Source organism: Phalacrocorax aristotelis, chromosome Z (assembly GCF_949628215.1).
Source record: "Phalacrocorax aristotelis chromosome Z, bGulAri2.1, whole genome shotgun sequence".
Classification (NCBI taxonomy): Eukaryota; Metazoa; Chordata; class Aves; order Suliformes; family Phalacrocoracidae; genus Phalacrocorax; species Phalacrocorax aristotelis.
In genome coordinates, this window is record NC_134311.1 from 17708267 (window position 1) to 17731677 (window position 23411).

At 38.7% G+C, this 23411-nt stretch overlaps 1 long non-coding RNA gene across 1 annotated transcript in view; it reads left to right on the forward strand.

Moving 5' to 3' along the window:
- Positions 1-870: 870 nt before the first annotated feature.
- The window catches only part of LOC142050058 (uncharacterized), a 68666-nt gene continuing 46125 nt past the window's right edge, over positions 871-23411 (forward strand). The window contains exons 1-2 of the long non-coding RNA XR_012657905.1: positions 871-964; positions 4601-4781. This is a non-coding gene — a long non-coding RNA (uncharacterized LOC142050058). The remainder of the gene's footprint in view (positions 965-4600; positions 4782-23411) is intronic.

The following is a 23411-nucleotide window of genomic DNA, read 5'->3' on the forward strand; positions in this document are numbered from 1 at the left end:
GATGGATCACAAGAAATGTCATTAACCACTTAGGATGTTTTGAAATCTTGCTGAAGATTGCTTCATTATCAGTGAAATGAAATTGCTCTTCTCCTTGTCTAGTAACTAACATTATTTAGAGAAAGCTATTGCTATGACAAAGATACTATGAAATACATATTTGAGCTACCAAGATATAGAAGATCTTGCGATGCTTTGGGTGGGGTTATTAGAAACTGTGTACTTTTTGCATTTTCTTCTCATGTACAGTTTGTGTGGATATTTTCACTCAAAGATTCAATCTTTAAATTTTCTGTTCAAAGTTTCATTCCATAATAGAAATAAGGGTCCCATCAGGTAGGTCAGATGGAATCTGTTTAACTACCTTGCTCAGATTTTCCTTTGCTTTGGTTCTCTTTTGCCATAAAACCTAAATTTTACTCTTCAAAACATTTTGTAGGGTAAAGCAGAAGGGATTTCATCAACCTCACAAATTCACTATTATTTTATAAGACAAGTAGCAAATCAATAGTCTATAAAAATTGTAAGATATATTGAAAGACTGGATTTGATTTCTGTCCTTGCCTAAATAATGGCAATAGTAAGCATCCAGTTCCAACAAGAGGTATAAATTCATCACAAAATTACAGCTATAAAATATAAATAAAATAAAATAAAATAAATATGAAATAATTTTTAAGGTGTTAAACAAGCAACCGTTCCACAAATTAATGACTGAGGCTCTGTCATAAGGCCCTAGATAGTTAAACAGGTACAGAGATAATATTTTCAGGTCAGTTTTTGTTAGGTACTCAACAAGTGATATGAAGTTCAATTAATTATTTGTATTAATTATTCTCTTTCTTAAATTAATATGCTATTAAATGATGATGCCTACAATGGACCAGTATGTACTGATGCTTTTGCAGAGCTGGGAGAGGATATTAGACTGGCTGAAAGACAAGAATTCTGGGAGAATATCTGGGTATGTCTAAGTACGTTTTCCTTGAGCATGCAAGGGAAGCAAAGTAAAATTTTCCTAAAATGTTCGTGAAAAGTTATGTGAGTGGCCTAAAGCAGTTCACAACCAGAGGCTTGTCCCATGTCGTTCATAAGTGCCCTAACCACCAGGTGGTGGGCTGCCTTAGGACGGCTGGGATTCTGCCCTCCCTCCTCTCCCTTCTCTGTTTTGCCCAGAATTTCAAAAAAAAAATGTTATCTAAAAACTGTCATTCAGTTCTAATAAATATTGATACCCAAACATTTCAAATAAAGCTTGCAAAAAGCTGAGTGAAATACACTCCCTAAAAAGGCCTCTGAATAAAAACCAAAACTCCAATCTTAGATCTTTTTCCAGACCTGAAGTCAGGGACCGTATATTTCCTCACTAATACGCTGTAACAGTTAGATCTTTATTACAGTCTCCAACCACAGTTTTTGGAAGACACATGCAGTACTGCAGAAAAACTAAAGCATATGTGTCAGCTCCCGCTGCCAAACAAAGTTGTTCTTGGCACCAAGTCACTTGCCTGCGAGCTGTGATTGAAGCTGCTGTCCAAAGTCAGTGGCCTAAGATCAAACGGAAACTGCTGAAAAGCTAAAGAGCTAAACTGATAGATCGCGACTTTTTGAAGGACTAGTTGTGTGTCAGAATCTTTGGAAATACCATTTTCTACACTTTATGTGAAATTCCTACTGCCTTCTGGTGAATGAATTTCAGTTCACTGCTTCTATGGCCTGAGAGAGGAAATCATCTATTCAAATTGCCACCACTTGCTTTGTAGTCTTTCAGCTTCAGCCTTAATTTCAAACTGATTTCACTTTTTCTAAAGCCTTTCCTTGTGTAGGCCTGCAAATGAATCTGCTTAACAAAAACTATTATAATTTTTAATTAATTTTTTAAAAGGTAAATATATTGTCTTTTCACATCCTCCCAAACTATCCTCAATAGATATCACGCTGCAGATTAATATTAACTGTCCCTACAGGACAGCTGTAGAACAAGGTTTATTATCATGGTATTTATTGCCTCTCTACCTGCAGGATCTCAAAGCACTGTCTAAGTTTTGAACCAAGAGTTGTGCACCTAGGCATAGATGAAACTTAACTATGTGTCTTGAATGAATCTGTGAACATACTTGGGTCAGTTACTGAACCGGGGTTGTAAGCGTAAAGCACCAGTGGAATGGAAGTAATGGGAGTGTATCCCCAGTTCTCACTGTGCTACAGAAAAGGAATCAAAGGGAAATCATTGTCCAAGCTCGAAACAACAAAGCTCTGCTCTTTAAAAAAACCCAAAACCCCAAAACTGCACTTATGTCTGTGCAAAATGCAGACTCCTTTTGTGAAGCTCCCCTTGACACATCTAGAGAGCATTCATTATGGCTTGCTTCTGCAGACTGAACTGTCTAGTAAGGTTCTCCTCAGGTACCATCATGGAACACTGTACTTTTCTACCAGTGACTGTAAAAAGATGTACTCATTATTGGAAACAAGTTACGGGATTTCTTCACAGAGCCCAGGGAGATACCAAGGTCATACATAGCTTCATTCGAAAATGATGTTATTATGTCTCTTAGACAATATGAATTGGACTAGAGGAACACCATTCTCACATTCTGCGTGAGAGTGATGAACCCTGAGCACTGCTCTTTTTACTGGGTTTTGAAAATTTTCCATGACTGCTTAATTTCCCTAAAAAATACAGCTTATAAATGACAGCGGCACTGTACTTTAAATGCCAATACTCAAAGGTATATCTATCATATTCTGGCAAGACGTTGCTTGACAGTGATAATAATAACCACAGTCTAAAAGCCAGCAGCCACCAATACTCTTGTTTTATCCTTACAACTTAATGTTAATGTTAACAGTAGCAAATCAACCAACTGCATACAGAAAACTATTTGAATATTTGCTGTTTCTTCAAAGTGCCCTCATTCTTAATAGCTTACATGAAAATATGTTAGGTTTTGTGATCCCAGCTGATCCTTGTGTGTTCCTACCATTCTACACCTTCCTACTCTTTAGGGACTGGAAAGTGTTACCCTGTATGAGAACATTTGCAGTACAATGAAACAAATAAAGGGTTTAATACCTCTAAGCATTATGGCACAAAGCATATTAACATTCATTATACTCTATTTCTCTCAGTCTCTGTAATTACATAATATTGAAACTATTGCTATTTTATGTGAAAACAGTAGCAAGAGATACTTTACTGTCCTCATCTTAGTCAGTGTGACATTTTATTGGCAAAATCTATTCATACAAAACATTACTTTCTGAAACTAATGCACACAAAATTACCAATCAAGTATATGAAAGAGGAATAGCAACTTCACTGGTTTTAAATGAAGACTAATATATTTTACATTCTTCATGCTTACTGCTTTGTCTCATTCTGCATGCATGGCTCTGTCACAGTCCCTGAGTGCTCTGAATTTTAAATAAAACCTTAAAAGCTGATCTACTTTGCTTGTGGTCTGTTACACTCCTCCACAAAGCCAAATCAGCTAACCCTGCAAGCTGAAAAGGGGAATCTTGGGTGGTGCCATCAGCTCTTGATGGTTTGTAGAAACCAGATCTCACAATATAATACGCATTTTTGTTGGTGTTTGTGTGTCAGTATGTAAGACTAATAGGGAAAAGTGTGGTGAAGAACTGAGAACTAGACGTAACTAAAGAGGAAAAGCCACAAGGGAATGAATGGAATGAAAAAAAAAAATGTCTGGGTACATGACTGAGAACAAGGGTGTTTCTTCTTCTAGCCAAGTGTAACCCACATAGCCTTTGTATGCAGTCCCATGAAAGGGAATAGAAAAATGCCAGTAAGAGTGAGTGAAATTATAAAAATTACAAACTTGTCCCTAGGAAAAAGACAGAAATGGCAAGAAAGTATGGGCCAGGGCTATATTTAGTATAGGGCAACATAATATTTCTGCTGCTTAGGGTAAGCACTCTGGGCCATTTGTTATTTAGACTTCAGCTCCACTCTTCCCTCTGTGTGAAGGTTAAGGCTTTAGTGAAAGGTGTCTTTGGCTGGACAGATCACTTATGCTCAGCTCTTTTTGCTGCAGCTAGATTACACCCAGACAGGATATCTCTGCTTTTCTCCTGTCACTTGTATAACTGTATGTTGCATAACATCTCCTGTATTCCTGATCTCATAGTATAGTAACAAGGCATCTACACTGGGTCCATGCCAGGCTGCACTAAAGAAAGTATGCACACTATTTATGTGGACCCTAAACTATCAGCTGCTGTGAGGAATAAGCTTTGATAAGTTTGGTCTAGCAGTGACACAACCTTTCCTCTCCTGTCCGCAATGTCAATAAACTTGATGTTTTAAATCTTTCCAAATGCATGGTCTTATCTCTAATCAGTAGAGGTTGAAAAGAAGGGCAGCACTTACCCTGTTTTTTTTCCTGCCTAATGCTTATCAGAAGGATGAAGGGCGGGAACAGCTGTAGGAACAGCATAGTATGAAAAGTGTCTAGTGTAAATACAACAGGAAAGAGAATTATTCTTGAAATATAACACTGGTAGTTAGCAATTGGGAAAGATATTGAAGACAATTATGATTGTTTTGGTATTTAAATTCCACTTTCTCCATTTTTAGGACGAAGTGGAGTTAGTCTGAATAGATGTTTCAGACTTGTTTTGAAGGGGACAACCTGCCAGGCATTGAAGAGATGTGGACAGTATGACTTCTGGACTCAATGCTAAAATATAGCTGGCCATGAGGAAGTGGCAAACATCATGTGAACATCACAAAACAGGGGGTCTTGTTCTCCTTTCAGGTGAGAGTGACTCAGAGAGAACTCTATGAAAGTCAGTGAACTCTATGAAAGTCAGTGAAAATATGCAGAAGGGACAAAGAATCAGGTCTAGGATGATTTTTGATGGACAAATGCCTTCTGCCAGCTCTGATCTTGCTGGCACTATAAAGTGAATCCTACAGCAGTTCTTTTCAATTATATAGGCAGTTTACAATCATCCTGGTCAACTCTTCCTCTACAAGCAGAAACTGAGCATACTAAATGAGACAAGCAGTGTCTATTACTGTTTCTTATATTCTGCACATATAGTTAACCTCAGAACTTATGGCCTTTACTATTTTAAGCACAAATCTCTCTTTGGAGGATAGACTAATATGTGGTTCTAACTTATTATTTTCAAATACATTTTCTTTTAATTCTCGGGATACTTGCAATAGTGTATATTGAACTCTAAGAAGTGAGGCTTCTCAAAAACCATGCCCACACACATGCACATACACATGTTTGTAATTGCTTGGTGTTTCTTAAATAAATGTTTCATAAGATTAAGTTCTGCAAGAAAATGAAGCTGCTATGTCACTCTTGCTGTGCATTCAGAGGTTTTTTCTGACAGTGTATAATTTACAGAGTCCTGAATCCTCATTACTGTGCTCAGCAGGCAATAGGAAATTGCTCTAACAATAGCAATCCTGTTATCTGTTTTAATAAAAACTTAATGTCCTTTCTTTCCCCCTATACTTACAGATTTTTAAAATAATTTATTTTTCTGAATGGTACTGGTCACCTAGCAAGCATCCGAATCATAATGTCTTAATCCTTGGAGAAAGGAACAGAACAACTTTACTGTGAAGGTGAGCCCAGATTAGACAAGTAGGACGTCTCTAGTATTTGACAGTTTATCACAGAGAAAATGTTCTTGGGACACCCTTTGCATGTACAGGTCTGACAAATGCTTCACTGTACATTTGGAAAGTGTTAATGAAAGGCAGTGTGACAAATTAGAATAAAACATATTATCAAGATTCTTTTCTCTCTCTTTTTTTTCTTTAATTGCAAGTAACATTTATTAAGAAGCTGCTTTTCACAGAACGGCTTTTTTTAAAACATTCCTGATGTAAAAGTGCATCAGTTATGTCAGGACCTGTCATACGTGGTTTTGACATGGCTAGACAGGACATGATAGTGTTGACTGAAGTGGTCTATTGCCAAAAATATATCAAAACAAGCTTCTTATATGTTCTTTCCTTAAACGATAATTTCAGTAATGTTAGTCTTTGAAGAATTGTTGGAAATCAGTTACTCATTGCTGAGGCCTGAAGTGCTATGTGGAGCTCTCTGTGTGCAAGGAGAGGCAGATCTTTTTTTTGCAGCCCACATGCTTTTTCAGTGTGTGAATGTGTGAGGCAGAGCACAAGTACCTACAATCACTCCCTGATGTGTTTATTTATTCATTCTGATCTAAGTCCTTGTTGGTTTTTATATAGATGTAATTTCTCAAGCTCAGGTGTATTTACCTTTGATTTATGCTGGTAAACCCACCATGCTGGGTGCTCACAGTCCATTTTCTCCCAGCAAAATTCAGAGAGTGGCTTCATTCACTGTATTTTAAAATAGTAGAATAACATGTAGGCTTTCTGAAGTCCAAAAGGAAAGCTGTCACTGAATGACCAGGTGCAGAAATTCATCTCACATCTTAACCCAACCACAGCTGAAACAATTAAATCTCATGGCAATGTAAAACCAGGATGAAACTCATGAATGGAATCATAGTCATGGACTGATGGGACACCCTTTTTAGGTGAGATTCTTACAAAGTTGGTCTTTCTGAACAGAGCTTCTGTATACCATCTACACAGTGATAGAAGTGAGAATATGCAAAGAAATTGGAAGCAAATAAATGTAAGGAAATTTTGTTTAATTTGGGGATCTAGGTCTGGAGGGTGTTCCTCCTTTTGCCCAAACTGCTTCATACGTTCCCTGTCCTCCTGTTGCAGAGCTCTAAGCAGCAATGAAGTTCTGCTGCAGCCTGTGACCAGCATCTGCCTAATACCTAGTTTCAGAGTCAGAGACTGAACACAGTGAGAGGTCATTCTAGACCATTCCCAGGAGCTTAATTTTGTCTTCTAGTGTGTTTCCTAGAGCTTTGCTATATTCAGTGCTTCCCACTTTGAGTTTTGTTGGCCTAATGAATGTTATCACTACAGATGATAGTTCCATTATATTATCAACATCTATTTTTTTAACTGATTTGCAATGGTTAATATTCACGGTGCACTGAAAATAACATACAGCATCATAAGTCTGGAAGCAATTTATTTCTAAACATGTTAGGAAAATAGAGTATTATAGATATTTTAAAATTGCAGTAATGTGAGATGTATATTTTAAAAGATATCAGATTCCATTGCAGGGCAGAGGCATTGCTTCCCTGTTCCCTTGATTAGATCCATTTTTAATGAAGGAAGTGCTTTATTTTTGTTGCATAATCTTTGGAATTTCAGGTTATATTATGGACTGAGTAAGAGTTTCACCAGAAGTTTGTGGTAGAGTTTCCTCTTTAAGAGATAACTGTTCCTATGAAACCATATCACTTTCCCAGTCAGACACCAGTAGAGTTACAATCAAATAGACATCTGACAATGGCAAATAGTCAGATCTCAAAAACATTATAAAAATTATTGCATGCTTTTGTCCAACACTTAACTGAGAAAGCATAAACTAAAAATAGTCTTTGTATCAACCACCATTTTGTTTAAGTCCTCTTTTGCTTCATATTATATCATTTGCAGTTTGTTGTATCAAACATGAGCACTACAGCAAAGAGGAATTTTGCTTTCCCAATAGCTGTAAGCACATTCAAATGAGAGCAAAAGCAAAATACTGTTATTTTATTGGAATTGAATCAGCTCATCTGAATGATTTATCAAATCAGATTCCATTCTGGGGTTCTGAGTGAAAAGTCCTAACTCCCCCCCTCCCTAAAAAAAGGCAGGAGGGGAGAAAACACAGACAATCTTACTTCAAATAAAACAAAGATATTTGTAGTTTGTAGGTCATTACACCTATATTATCTCCTATTAAATCATCAGACAAAATACATTAAACTTTCACATAAAACCTTCTTCCTAAGGAGGCAGAGGAAAGCAGTAACATATCTAAGGAAGACTTATAAGGAAGCCTTTGCAGCAGTTTTCATGCCACTAATCAGTTGGAGGACTTTATTATTCTGTGTTAATGCTTAGAAATGGTCTTGTCTTAGCCTTGTATAGAAAGGGAATTATGAGGCAAGCAAAGAAACTCTGCAAAAGTCTTTGTGAAAGTCCAGCAAAAGGAGACAACTTTTTTATATGTGTTCATACACAAGAGGATTTCTCTTTTCAGCTAAAGGATAGATAGGGCATCCTCAGAGTTTTAGCCCAAAGAAATTGTCCAGGCTTTAAGAAGTGTCCTTTTAAAGCTGCCTTATTAATGATAGCAGCCTGCAGATAATACACATCAATGACTTCAGCTTAGACAGTTGGGATTTGAATGTTCCACTGCTGCATGTCCTTTTCAAGCAACCTATTCAGATAATAAGGCTTTCTTTTCTTTTTTTTTTTTTTCTTTTTTTTTTTTTTTTTTGGATTTAGGAAGTGCTATCAAACTGGGACCTCTTAATTTAAAAGGATTCCTCTTTTCTTTTTCTTTCTAAACCTTGTTACGGAGCATAAGAATAGCACAATGTGAAACTGATTTCCCCTAAAAGATAGAACAGCAACGTAATGAAAACGAAGCAGTGGTGTTGCAGATTGTAATCCTTCCAAAGAATAAAAAAGCCAGAGTTGAAAGTGAAGCACTGGCATATGCTGCCTGAGATGAAAGCTACTGCAATAGGTATTGGTATTTTGACCTAACGGAAGATGTAAAGAGAATAACGAGGTTACATGACCTCACACTAGTTTTTAAATCACTGCTTTCTTAAAGGAGCATTTTGTTTTCAGCAGCTGTCTACCAATTATATTATCTAATGAAATATCCCACCCCTCCCCCCCCCCCCCTTTTAGTGGCTCTCTTCTTTCTCCCTTTCTACTTTCAAAAAAAGAAATCTGAAGAAATGCCTCATTTTAACTTCAAGTATGCTTTAGATGGATTTAAACTAATTTGAACTGACAGTAAATAATCCTCCACCATTCAGTTACTGGTCTTACATTTCTCTGTAATTATCATTGAATAAGCTTATTTTTAAGCATGCTTAATACATAGGGTTTTCTCTTCCTTTCCTACTTTATGCCACAGATAAAAATGACATTTCTGTAAGGAAACCTAAGCTACTATTCTTTGCCCTTAGGGACCTGTTCAAGGAGACTTATGAATTGTTCAGGTATTGTAATTGCCAGCCAATGCAGATTTTCACCATGCTTTTCTGCCCTGCAACCCTCCCACTGCTTCAAAGTAAATAGCTGTGTCCTGCTAGCCACCATCTGATCAATGCCTTTATGGTAACACAATAAGCTCCATGAAAACAGCAAGAGAAGAGATGAAGGTGATTAATGCCAGTGTAAAAACTGTCTGCAATAGGAAAGAGGTTAGGATATGAGAACACACTCATACCTCAGGATCCCATGGATGGGTATTTGTGCAGGGACTGGCCTGACACCTCAAGTAAATGGAACATACTCTGCTTTATCCCCATCCTTAAACATCATCCTTATTACCTTATTAGTAGTTACTTCCCGAGGTATGACCCAGTCTCTCTGTAAAAGGAAGGAGTCCATGCAGCTCATTTTTCTAAGGCACTTAAGGGTCATTACTCTAGCACTGCAGCAAATGTTTTATTCATTTTGCCACAGCCCAGTTTCTCTGCTAAGAATTTTGTAGCAAAATGCTACACAGCTCAGCAGAGAGATGATTGATTAAGCAAGAAGGAGCAGAATTTGGGCATCCTGATAAAATTTTCTCAGAGTCTGCTCAGTTAACATCAATCAGTTTTATTTGGGTAGTAACACTTGAATACTAACTAGGCAATTTCATTCATGGGAGAAAAATGGATGATGATACCTTTAGGTTAATATTACTTGAGCATTTCATTCCTGAATAATTTATACCTGTTAGTGAGCATCTGTCTCTTCCTAATTGTGTTCTTCAGTCTTGCTAAGGTGCTAGCCATGCTGACAGTGTTGGTCTGAGACAGGAAGACATTGTCCTCTGAGAGTGAGTGCAACCAGTAGCAAAGATGCATTTTGGGCAAGCACAGTAAGACTGTGTGCTGAGTGAAATGTGCCTAATTAACAAAAGCCCCATCTAATCAGTAGAACTGCATCTACCATGGGGTTGCAGGGGCAGAGCTGTGATGGTCAGAGAGTCACACCACTGCAGCCCCAGGCTGCTCGACAGTGCTGGCAAATGCCTTCCCGCAGGGAGACCCAGCGCCAGGCTGCAGGGGTGCCCTGGCTGCTAAACCCAGGGCTACGTGAAGCCAGACTCTGGCCAACGCAGCTGTAAAAATGTTCTTTACCCAGTTAGTTTTGTGCCAACAGAAGTGCTTGTTTTCTTCTACCAAGGAGCTTTTCCAAGTAGCATATCAACTTGTAGTGGGAAGGGCAGAGGCCTCTTTAGCTAACAGATATATTGGCTAAACTGCTTTGGATACCTATCAAAGAGAAAAAAAGGTGCCTTATTTTTAAACTAAAGAATAAAGCTTCTCTGGACTGAAACCAATAGGTACATCACTAGAGGAGTTAGTAATACCTTTTTCACTTTCTATTACAAAATATTTAACTGCACTCTAAATTAAACAAATCTAGCTCATGTTACTGAGATTCATAAATGTTATCCACATAGCACAAAGTGTATTGATTTTAATTTTTATATAAATAGGAAGAGTGAAAATTCTACAGAAAATTTGTGTAACAAATTCATGAAATATTAATTACCGTGTAGTGACTGTTTATATAAAGTAAACAAGTGCCTTTTTGCAGGTCATTAAAATCCAGAGTTCATTTTGGTGCCTTTGGGCCTGTGTCGTCTTCCAGTTTTCCAGTCGAACCACTGAGAAATGTTTTTATCTCCAGGGTTTAACTGGATTTTAACACTATTTAACTCCAGTGGACTGAAAAAAAAAATCTAATTCTTGGGGATTTGATTGAGAAGAATGTGATATAATTTGGATTGAATGTGCTCTGGGCCTCTTTAGGTGCACTTGAGCCTAACAGAATTGATTTGTATTGAACATATGTGTAAAATTATATAACGGACTGACCTTTGTAACAGAAATACATGGCTCATTCTGAGGTGCAGATTTCCCACTGATAATATATTTTTAAAAAGAAAATAGGGGGAAAAGGTAACCAGATCACATCAGTCAGAGTAGTTGAACTGAGCCAGGAATGTGTCAGCTTGAATTTCCTTCTTGTCAGAAACACCCTATATTATCAGCAAAGAGGAAAACCTATTACCATTATTTTTACATTTCTACATGATATAAAAGAGAGAGAAAGAAAAAATCCTTTATGATACACTTGGTTAAAAGTCTCCACTGGACCAGAAAGGGTTTTCTTCACCTCATGAAACACAAACACTTTTAAAGAGCTACATTCAAGCCGCTGTTACTTAAATAGTCTTGCTCCAGGAAAATATTTGACAGCTGTTAGAAGGGAATACAGTTGTGTGCTGTAAAGACCTATTCAAAGGGCTTGTCCAAGTGACAGTGGACACCCGATATTCATTGGCCCGGTCTTGTGAACTGATACATACATCAGTCAGAGGTGCAGGGAGAATCTGCAGTTATAAGGCCTGTTCTTGCAGAACATATAGCTCATGCTCTATGCTGCAGGACAGGGAGGCCACCCGCAGCCGCCAATGTGCTGGTGCCACTGCAGGATGGAGAGACCCTAGGGGACCCTGATGGGGCTGGGAAGAGGGCCATGTGCTTGCAGGGCCAGTATTAGCAGGAGGCTCGTTTACAGATTTTACCTTTGAGTTGCACTTACAGCATCTCATCACAGATGTCTAAGGGCCTGCGTAAATTCTGGATGATTTTGAAAAATACATTATTTTCTAATTTAGATAATGAAACGGGCAACAGATTTTAACATGTCAGCAACAGGCAGGGACAATAACTGTACATCTAAAGGTTCCCACTTCGCCCATAAGTCTCAAGTAACAATAAGGCAACTGGAGCTCTTTGATGTGGGGTTTCTGTGTTTATTTATGGGTAATTTTTCAAGTCTTATGCCCTTGATCCAGATGTGTGATGGACTTGTGTGCTGCAAAAATCTGTAACTCTACCACTTGTGTATACAACTGATACTCCAGCAGTGCCTGAGGCAGTGCACCCAGGTGAGCTGTGGGGCTGCTTCTTTCTGCCACCCTGATGGATTATCTGCCTGCTTGCCTGCCTACCACTAAGGGCAGTGCTCTCCCAGTCTCTTCTAGAGGGGTTTAAAAAATAGAAAAAGACACAGAGCAACTGAATCAAGGCTCTCTTGCATTTTAAAATCTACATATATATTTCTTATAAACTGTATCTTGTTCTGCTTTATAGTAAGACATCAAATCTGAAGGTGCGGTAAACACACAATGGTAAACTGAACTGTGTATGGCAAAAGTAAAGAAATAGGCTCCTGGTGGGAAGACACAGGATTATGTTTGTATATGTTCAAGTCCTAAGGAGAGTAAATTATTTCATATGGGAAGACATAATTTACTAATTCCTCTTGTAGATTTTAAACCCAGTATAAGCAGTACTTTATATTGTCCTCACTTTACTTTTTAAATCAAAATACTATACAGTTGCAACAAGACAGATGTAGAATAAGTTATATAGAAAAATCAGAAAGTGAATTGTTTTAAGTGAGTATAGTGCTGATGACATTATCACAATGCAAATTCATGCATTCTGAGTATTTCACCCAGATGTTGTCCACAAAATGTGCGAGGACCTTGCTTTCATCTTTTGAAGTGACGCTGGTAGGAATGAAGCTCATGAACAGTTTATCAATGTATGAGTTGTTTGGTGATAAGAGAAACAGAAATCTATGCCCACATTTGTCTAAAGTTTTAAACAATGATACTGAAGGAATTTTCTTATGTTCTTTTCACTTCAGGGTTGAGGAAAGTTTCTGTTTCTTTTTAAATTAGTGCCTGCTGGTCTGTTGGTAAGGGTCACAGTAAGAAAGTAAGAGCAATGTTGGAGAAAGTTGCTTTCAGATGCAGATGAAAATGCTGTGTCTACTTCTCACTGAACTATGTGAAGAGCTTGAAGTACAGACGTGGGCAAGGAGCATCAGACATCCATGTGATGTAACAAGTGTTACGCTTTACAGTGGGGTCTCTGTTATAGCTGACATATGTCTAAAATAACATGCAGCCAGGCAGATCCCTATTGACTTTACATCTGAGATGGATCAAGAGTGAACTTTATTGAATTTTATTTCACTATTGTCCATCATCAACTTAAACTCACAGAAATTAATTCCAGATCCACCTGCTTCAGACTATTGTGTACTTTTTGCTGCCAGTTCCATCCTCTGTAACATAAGTGTTCTTTTCCTAGGTGTCCCAACAGAAATAAAAGCTGAGAGCTTAGCTAGCTTTTTAGCTTCTATGGACTCATTTTCTTACTGAAGCTATTGAGTACATGTACATGTCTTAAAAAAATATGTACATGTCTTAAAAAAACCCGGAGACTTCTCGGGCTAGCAGATATACAAACAAAGACGTATTACAGAAATCTGTAATATGTTTCTGTAGATAGCATGCTGACAACAAACCAATTCTATAAATATCTGCTTGTCAAGTTATAATGTTCCTGAAGGCTTGAGAAGTATATAATGTTGTACCTTTACAAGCAGATAGTATTCATTTATAACTACACCATGATATTGAAGTATCATTTTAACAGCATGATTTTCGGAAACACATTTTAATAGATAATATAATCTATGTTTTTGATCCCACCTGAATGGCAAACATGATTTATCTCTCATCAACTACCCATGGTCTCATGGTGGAATGGTCTGGCACAGGTATAACAAAGAAAGTCCACAACTGCTCTTGTGTCTCACAATATGGCTCTTTGAGGGCCAGCTTTAATGAATGTGTAAGAGCTTTTTGAAGTGGTCCTTATCCTAAAGTGTGCTCTATTTTTCTAGAAGTATTCATTTGTGTACACACACAGAGACAGAGATGTGTGTGTATATATATGTACGCACGTGCAAGGTATTTCTGTAGAGTCAAATGGAATTTGGATCAAGGCACAAATCATCTAAGACACCACGTTCTCTTCTTAGTAGAAAAATGACCTTTTCACAAGTTAAATGTACCTCTTCAAATGACAGCTTGTGGAATGAGAGGTAGCAGACTTGAGAAACTTGCTGACAAATGCCATCCTTGCTTAATTTCAAGGATCTAGGGCAAAAAGCATGTTGGAAATTATTAGGTCAGAAAAAAAATTGGCTTGTTAGACAGGCAGGCATTTAGGCTCCACAAAGGACTTTTGGGGTAAAATAATTTAATTCCTATATTAAGTTATATTATGCAACTTTGATATGTAATAATTTCTTAAGCTATTGCTTTTGAGTTTTAGCATACTATGCACAGGTTCTGAATGCAGCAGAGTCCTCTTAATTGGAGCAGCTTTGATATCAGCCTATCATCCTGATTAAGACACCCCTAACTACAAGACTGACAAAATTGCTCTCTGAATTTCTGTCTGGCAGTATTGGTTAATTTTCTGCCATGCCTAAGAGCCTAGGACATTTATTGACATAATAGCACAGCAGAATTTTCAAAGTCAGATGAGATATTCTGTTCTGTGTAATCAAGGGGTTTTTTTAAGTTAGGAATTTTTATAAAGAGGGACACAAACTAATAATTTTACACTTACTTGATATATTTAATCTGACCCAAATTAGATTTTCAAAAGTAAAAATGTGCAAATAGTCCCTTTATTTTTAGGTTACCGTAAAGACAGTTAGAATATTTTCACATGTCAGGGTCTGTTTAAATTTTTTTCGAAAAACAAATTTTTAACTGCAAAGCAGTTTCTACTTTTTCAAGTGGCTATACCCAACAGTAATGTAATAATGTCACACAACAACCATGCTACTACATAGCACTGAAGGGTTTTTTGCAGTAATTTAGTGGGTTGCAGGATAGAGGATTTTTTTCATTACCTTGCTGGATAATATCTATTTCTATCTACCATTATGAAACTGAAATTATTTCCCAGGAACACACTGTTAGTCATTAGCAATAACACTGGGGTGTGTTGCAATTAAAGTGAAATAAAATCTACTGAGAATATAGCTAAAGAAAATATAAGAAGTACAAAACATAGATATATCAAACCACAGCTTCCATTTCAGAAATAAACTCCCAGAATGATGTAAGAGGCAAAGGAATTAAAAAGGTAAAGGGACCTAAAACTGTATCTTTCAACAAACAATACTTGCTTACTTTGCTTATGGGGATAGTTTGGCCAATCAGTTGGGCAAGTCAGGCTTAATGTTACGTTTTCAGGCAGCACACGGCTTATATACGTTCTTTAAAGCATAGCCACATCTTCATATCAAATACGTAAGTGCCTGAGATGAAAACATAGCTAATAGTTGCCTGAAGGCTAATGCCACGACTCATTGTCTTCCATTTGTCCATCAAAGTACAATGTTTACCACATTTTGTCCAAAGTGAAAAAAATTTTGTTTTCCCTACTCGTAACTTAGACTCATTCCTAGAGGTATGTACACAAAAAGTAAAAATTAGATAAATAAGCACACGCTAGTGTAACGCATAGGTTTTGTGTGTCATAATAAAACTCTGCATGTAGTCAGCTTTCAAATCTTTGTGATGATGGGATGATAAATATTTGGTACAGAATTATTGTCCAGTAGAAGGAATGCTGCTGTCACGTTTTCAGTAACTAAATGAGAATGATAGCTTTTAACACACAGCTATTAAATTATATTAAGAACAGAACAGCCTGTCTGAAGATATTGCTGTGCTTCTTATTCCAGAAAAATTATCATATTCAATCAATCCAGACGGTTTGAGTTAAGTCCAGCCGAAACCAAATTTTATCTTATAGTAAACAACATTGTTTAAAGGCTTTTTGAAAATATTATCTTCATTATCTTCAATGGCAGTTGATACACACTTACAAACAAGAATTTCCTGCTCTTTAAACAGAAGGTTACCTTTAGGTTGGAAAGTCCTGACTGATGCTGAAGTAGGCAGAAAGCTGCCAGCTGCCCTTTGTGGCAACAACCTGTCACACAGCTGTGGAATCACCAAAGTGTCCCTTCTGCTTGCATACATGGCCTCAGATGTTGGTTTGTTTCTCTGCAGCTGAGTTGAAGAAAATGCTGTTGGACTGAAAAGGAAGGTTGATAATATCTGCTCGTCAGTGCTTGGACCTAATGCATAAACATGCCCATCAAAGATGCTATGATGTTACAAACCAAGGATGGTGTTACAGTCATGACAGCTCAAGCCTTTAGACCTACTTAGAGTAGCCCTCGACACCTGCTCCTACAAAGTGACTGTATATATCAGCCAGATCATACCTTTCATGTGGTTTTGAGCCCCAGCCCCAGTTCCTTCTTTGGACTATTCCGTTTTGTGTTTTTGAATTAAGTTTTGGCTGATTGCAGAACAGGTATACAATGGTACAACTGCCTGAATCTTAGGAAGGATTGGTCTGAATATTATGATTGTGGGGTGGATGATCGTGGGAAAAGCTTTTGGCTTTAATTCAAATGCTATGTTTTTTTAAAATATATTGTTACACGAAGCAAAAGAGTGAAAGAATGGAGAAAGTGTAGATCTATTACACACCACAAATAAGGATATTTAACGTATAGCGAACTGTTTGCGGTATAAAAATATAAACATGCATTTTTTAAAAGAAATATCTGTTGCTTAGCACTTTACAACAATTTTCTGAACTTGCAATATTGACCCAGAGAAGCAGTGTTGAGAACTCTTAATTTTGTGGACTGTAGCAAATCACAGACACTATGTTCTCCTCCAAGGAAATGTTGGTACCATTTATTTGGCTGCCACCTAAAATGTATGAATTAAAATATTTTGAAAATTGAAAGACTGTGTTCTTGGTACCTCATCTCTCTCTGGATCTTTGGACTCTTTGGTTCTTCAGACAAGTCTTCTCCAAGCTTTGCATGGATGCTCCCACTCCTGGCAAGACTGAATTAAATACTGTGAGGGTTTACACCTGCTAATGCTTTCATTTTTAGGACTTACTTTTTCAACTCAGCACGTTTTAATATCTATATAAATACCTCATCTGCTTCTGGATCCTGCTGAAGTCTTTGCTCCGGCAATATGTTTTGGCAGTGAGTCCCAGGACAAGGCTGTATACTGGGGAAGGAGTGGCAGTGATTAGAGGGTTGTGTTGGGACCTGCAAAAAAAGGCTGGTTTTGATCCTTATCTTTGCAAAGGCTGTATGATTGGATCAAGACTTTTAAAGTTATTTGTAAAAAGAAGTTTAAGACACTTAAAATCTTTGTTAGATGTGCCTGACTGTCACTGTGAGTAAGGGACCTAATTTTTTGGACACGACTCTATCTTTAGGCTCCTAAACATCTCCTTCATAAAGCTCTCTCTACCTCTGTGTGTTTTCAGCTGCGCCTAATCCACTGAACTGATTACAGCTTACAGTTCCTGAAGCTCATTCTCCCACAAATTGCAGCCAGTGCAGGAGCTTAGTCCTGGCAGGAGGAGCACATCTTCTGGCATGGCACTGCATCTGGGCTCCCCAGCCAAATACATCCCCAAAGAGTCCTGCACCTTACAGCCAGCTGCAGGGCTATGAGATACCACAGGTCCCCAGCTGCTGGAGGGGGGTGGTTCACCAAGGAAAGTCCAAACCAGTCCTGACTCCAACACTGCTCTGTATCTCGTGAAGAGATGTTCTTCACATCTGCCTCCCATCTTTGCTGGAGCTGCCCCTCCACAGCTCCTGTGATGCCTTGGCTGCCTCTGTGTGGCCACTCCCCTGCACTGGTTGCAGGAGCCTGGCAAAGACCTCCCCTGGACTGCTTGAAAAGTGTTTTACTTTGCTGGTGCTGAATGCGGCACCTGCAAGCAATACCAGGTTTCTTCAGAGAGAAATCATTCATATTTCCTCCTCCTCCAAGAGGTCATGAGGTGACACTGAAGATATTTCATATTCAGAACTTCTTATTAATGAAGTCATTAGGAGCTTCAGAGCTATAGTAAATAAATGGAAGCAAAAGTCCTGACAGTACTTGGCATAATTTATGTATTTCTCTTTTAAAACTCAGCTGTTAACACATCACTTCTTTTAATAACTTGCAAGCTGACATCCTGTATGCCATTCTTTGGCTCCCTGCCACTTTTTACAGGTCTGTTCTTCGAAACAGGGAAAAAATTGTTGATGATGGAAACTGAAATGTCCTTAATAGCACCCCAACAGTCATAATAACATGAATCTGGGCCTGAGGACTAGTAATGTACTTTGCCTCCATGTTAATGACATAGTGGACTTTATCTGAGATAATTAGTCAAGATTCTTAGTAAACAGCGGGAAACCATTACTTTTATTTTTTGCCTTTAGAGAGAGTGAGGTAGCATTATGCCTGTAATAGGAAAAGACCAGAAGTAGTGGCCCCAGCATAGTGACTATGTCAGTGGTAGTGCATCTGTTGCTGAAACTTTCTGGTTGTTTCTATCTCAAGAAATACCACAAATTGGCTGAGATGGAATTGTCTGTATTAGAACTCAGAAAGCTGACAAATGGAAATACAGAGCACAGGACAGTCCTAACACTTTGAAATAAAATTTTAAAATGCTGCACATGTACTGTTCCAATTGGTCTCTCTTGCCTTTACTCTCAAACAAGTGTTTGCTTCCTTATCAATAATTTTTACTCCTTCCAATTGGTTTTTACAAACAGCGTGGTTAGAGTAGTCCTTGCTAAGTATGATCTCTTTCCATTAAACAGGATACTTGTGGAAACAAAATAAGTAGTAAAACCTTTTCCCCCTCCTCACATAAAAGGGACTACCGGTGTCGTGCAGGGGGTGGCCATGGTAGACCTTCAATCTAATGTTACTTTGGGCTCTTGGGTTTGTTCTGCTTACCTGTGCACCATGCTGAATATTGCCAGATAAGCCTGGTTAACTTAATGTGACTGATCTGTATCTTTTTAATCCTTTAAAATACCTTGAAGACTTTCTTATATTTAAAGTGTCTTAGCTTTTCTTGGGATACCAACTTTGTTCATTACTAATGCTAATCCAGGCTGACTCTTTAGATAATCCTTTCTCTTAGTGGACCATGAGAATGTGGTATAAACTCACAAAAGAATCTGAGGTACTACAATTGTTCATACAGATATCTATCTGACCCCAGCTTCATAGGTTATATAGGTACATAGGTTATTCTGAGTATAAAGTAGACATTTAGAGTGTCTGTTTTCTGAGCAGACAGCTGCCTTTTTTGGCTGTTAATTTACAAAATTTATATCCAGAAAGGATACATGTATATTACTTACCACAGTCTGGAGTGTGCTTTACTCAACAGTCTGGACAGATTGAACTCACATATTTTTCGTGCTTCTAAGGCTACCTCTGCAATGCTACTACATCAGTCATTCTGATTAAACATTTCTGGTTATATAAATAATGTGTTGGTAACACAAATTCTGTTAGAATCTGAATCAAGCTTTGTGTGCTGTTGGGCAGTCCCCTTACAGAAGACAAGTTCCAAAATACCTTTAGATTTTCCAGCTTGAATTGGTGATGGCAAATCAGAGTACCCACAAGACAATGATGCTGCTGGTGTTTGCTTAGCAAAAGGGAACTGTTCCTGAAAGTCCTTCATTAGCTGTGGTAGTGTTTTGCTGGAAGAGAGTGTTGCCCCACAGTTTTCATGGAGAAACTAACTCTTTGTCTTCATATTGAAGTTTAGAAGTAGAATAATAAGTTACACAGGCATTCAATGTCTTTATATTTCCACCTTCTTGCCTATGTGTATGCATATAGGTGGCAATTGTAATCCTGCATTACACGCTGACAGTACTGAGCTTTGCAGGGAATACAAGTACAGATCATAAAACTTAAAAACCAAAGAATGGTTAATGCTAGCACACAAATGTATTCACCATGAATGTGATTTGAAAGTTAGAAGTGATAAAGCCAGCATTGATTTCTTGATCTTTCCCTTCCTGCAAGATAAGGAACTTTTTGTAGTAATTAGCATAGATTGACTTTGTCTCAGAAAATAGGTGTCAGCTGCAGCTGGGAAGATACCCTGACTTGGTTCTGCAATGAAAAGAAATGTAAAGATGTCTCAGTATCTTGAATGGTAATAATTAACCTATATTTACACTAGTACTACAGGTATCCATTAAGGATAGAGTATCCCAAGACATTACAGAATATGCTGCCAAATGCAGTTAGGGAAATATTTACAATAGTAGTATGCATAGTCAAAGTGGATTAAAAAGCATGTGAGAGATTATGTGGGAACTGTGGTATATCTACAGAAGAATTTATCAACGAGTAACTGTCAAGCCATGCTGTGTCCCCACAATATTTTGTATAAGTAATGCAGATACTAGTTATTTGCACCATTTCTCTTTCTTCTGTCAAACCATAATTATGTAGTCGTTGCTTTCGCAGTGGAAGCTATTATAAAAATCAGCTGATATGTTTATTTCATTACTGTTACTTGATGTTCTCGTTGCAGAGTCTAGGCTGAAGCTCTTCTGTTTATACCAGAATTGAGCAGGATTGATACAAGCTATGCCTAAGGCATAGCCACCACCCTTTTACATTCTTACTGAACAAAACCTTGTCTGTCTGGTCCCCCTTCTTATTTTGCACTGCTTTGCACTAATTTGATTGTATGCTTTGGGAGTCAGAAACATATATTTTAAAAGTTTTTGTGGAACCCAACAGAATGAAGCCCTGGTAGGGCAAGTTCTCAAGACTGCTGAAATGGCAGCAGTCAGAAACAATCTGAAGAATGATAAAAATTGTAAGAGGTTTGCACTTTCTATTTAACCTCTTTATCTTCTTTTCTTACTACAAAGGTGGCCTTCCCTACAGCTTAGGGCCATATCTTTCTGGGTAATATGAAAACCACCCTGATAATATGCTATTTGGCCTGTAGACTTTGTTGCCAAACAAACGAAAGTAAAAATCAGTAACTTTTAAGGAAGATGATATGAAATACAAAGAGAAGTAAAATGTTGTGCCTTATATCAAATCTCAAGACTACATTTTTTGAGATCATTACTTTGATTTGATATAATGTCATGTGGTCTTTTTTCATAATATAGCTTTATGTGTTTTTTAGGTAACATAGATGGATCCACTCAGATTCATATCTGAGGCTTGGATTTAGACAACTGAAAACTCAGATTTCTAGCCAGTGTTAGAGCAAGTTCTGTGTGGGCTATGTTCAGTGCTGTACTATTCAAACGGGTATTCAGTCAGATCTTGAGCTAGAGTAAACTATTTTCAGCACTGTTTCCCACAGACTTCTCCTGGACAAACTGGCAAGATGCAGATTGGATAGGAAGCTGACTAACAGACCATATTCAGAGGGTGGTCATCAATGTTTTTACTCAGTCTGGCAGCCTGTCAAAATGGGGTCCCCCAGGGATTGATACTGGACTCTACACTGTTCAACACCTTCATAAATGATCTGGATGATGACATTGAAAACACTGCCACCACATTTGCTGATGACACCAGACTGGGTGGGCATGTGGACAAGTCAGAAGAGTGAGCCACCTTAGAGAGACCTGGACAGGATGGAAAAGTGGGCTAGCAAGAACTATATGAAGTTTAACAAAGAAAAATACAAAGTCCTACACCTCCGATGGAATAACCAAAGAGCCTGGTACAGGTTAGGATCAGTGTGGCTGGGGAGAGGCCTTGCAGAAAGGGACCTGGAGGTTCTAGTGGAAAACATGAGTCAACAGCATGCCTCTGTGGCAACAAAGGCAGACCAGATCCTGGGCTGCATCTGCAGGGGCATCACTAGACAAGACAAAGATATGATCATCCTACCCAGTGCACTCAGGTGGCATGTGGAGTACCATAATCCCCAGTATCAATACAGGCTGGGGGATGAAGAGATTGAGAGCAGCCCTGCAGAGAAGGACTTGGGGCTACTGGTGCACGAAAAGCTGGGCATGAGCCAACAATGTGCGCTTGCAGCCCAGAAAGCCAGCCATATCCTAGGCTGCATCAAAAGGGCAGGTCTAGGGAGGTGATTCTGCCCCCCTACTCTGCTCTGGTGAGAACCCACCTGGAGTCCTGCATCCAGCTCTGGAGCCCTCAGCACAAGAAGGACATGGAGCTGTTGGAGCGGGTCCAGAGGAGGCCACAAAAATGATCCAAGGGCTGGAGCACCTACGATGACAGGCTGAGAGAGTTGGGGTTGTCCAGACTGGAGAAGAGAAGGCTGTTGGGAGACCTTATTGCAGCCTTTCAGTACTTGAAGGGGGACTATAGGAAAGATGGGGGCAACCTCTTTAGCAATGCCTGTTGTGACAGGACAAGGGGTGATGCCTTTAAACTAAAGGAGGGTTGATTTAGACTGGATATATGGAAAAAAATATTTACAGTGAGGGTGGAGAAACACAGGAACAGGTTGTCCAGAGAGGTGGTAGATGCCCCGTGCCTGGAAACATTCAAGGTCAGGTTGGCTGGGGCTCTGAGCAATCTGATTTAGTTGAAGATGTCCCTGCTCACTGCAGGGGCGTTGGACTGGATGAGCTCTGAAGATGTACTCCAACCCAAAACATTCTATGATTCTGTGATTCTACTGTGTCCAGTTCTGGTACCCACAACTCAAGGAAGATGCAGCTAGACTAGAGAGGGTCCAAATGGGGTGCCACAAGGATGATCAAGGGACTGAAGAATCTGCCCTGTGAGGAAAGACTGAAGGAGCTCAGGCTTTCCTCCCTGGAGAACATAATGCTCAGGGGAAACCTCATCACAGGATTCTAGTACTTAAAGGGTGGCTACAAAGAGGACAGACGCTCTCCCTTTGCAAGGAGACATGTGGAAAAAGACAAGGGGCAATGCATACAAGTTGCACCGGGAGAGGCTTCATCTCAATATAAGAAAGAAACTTTTTACAGTGAGAACCATAATTCACTGGAACAACTTCCTCAGGGATGTGGAAGAGTCCCTGTCACCGGAGGTTTTCAAGATGCATTTGAACAGAGTGCTTGGTAATCTCATCTAGGCTCCCTTTCCCATGAAAGGCTGGACCAGAGGATCTTTTGAGGTCCCTTCCAAACAGGGTTGATCTGTGATTCTGTGATTCTGTGTATCGGTAGGAGGATTTTAAGCAGATGACCTTGTGCAAGCTTGTGTTATTCTGCATGAAGCACTCATGTGAGTTTCCTTGAAACTGCTAACAGGAGTTGGGGAAACAACAGACACCATCACTTCAAGCCTTGTTTAGTTTGAACAGTCACAAAGGACTTATTGTACTTTGTGTCTAATAGGCTTTGCTCTGAAAATCTTGAGCCGTTGGCATGCCAAATATCCTTCTCCTTCCACTGTATGTTATGCTCAGCAATTGCATTAGCTAATAAATTCCGTGTTCCCGTAAAATCCTGTCTGTCCAGGCCCAAGTCTGCAACGATTTGGACTATAACATTT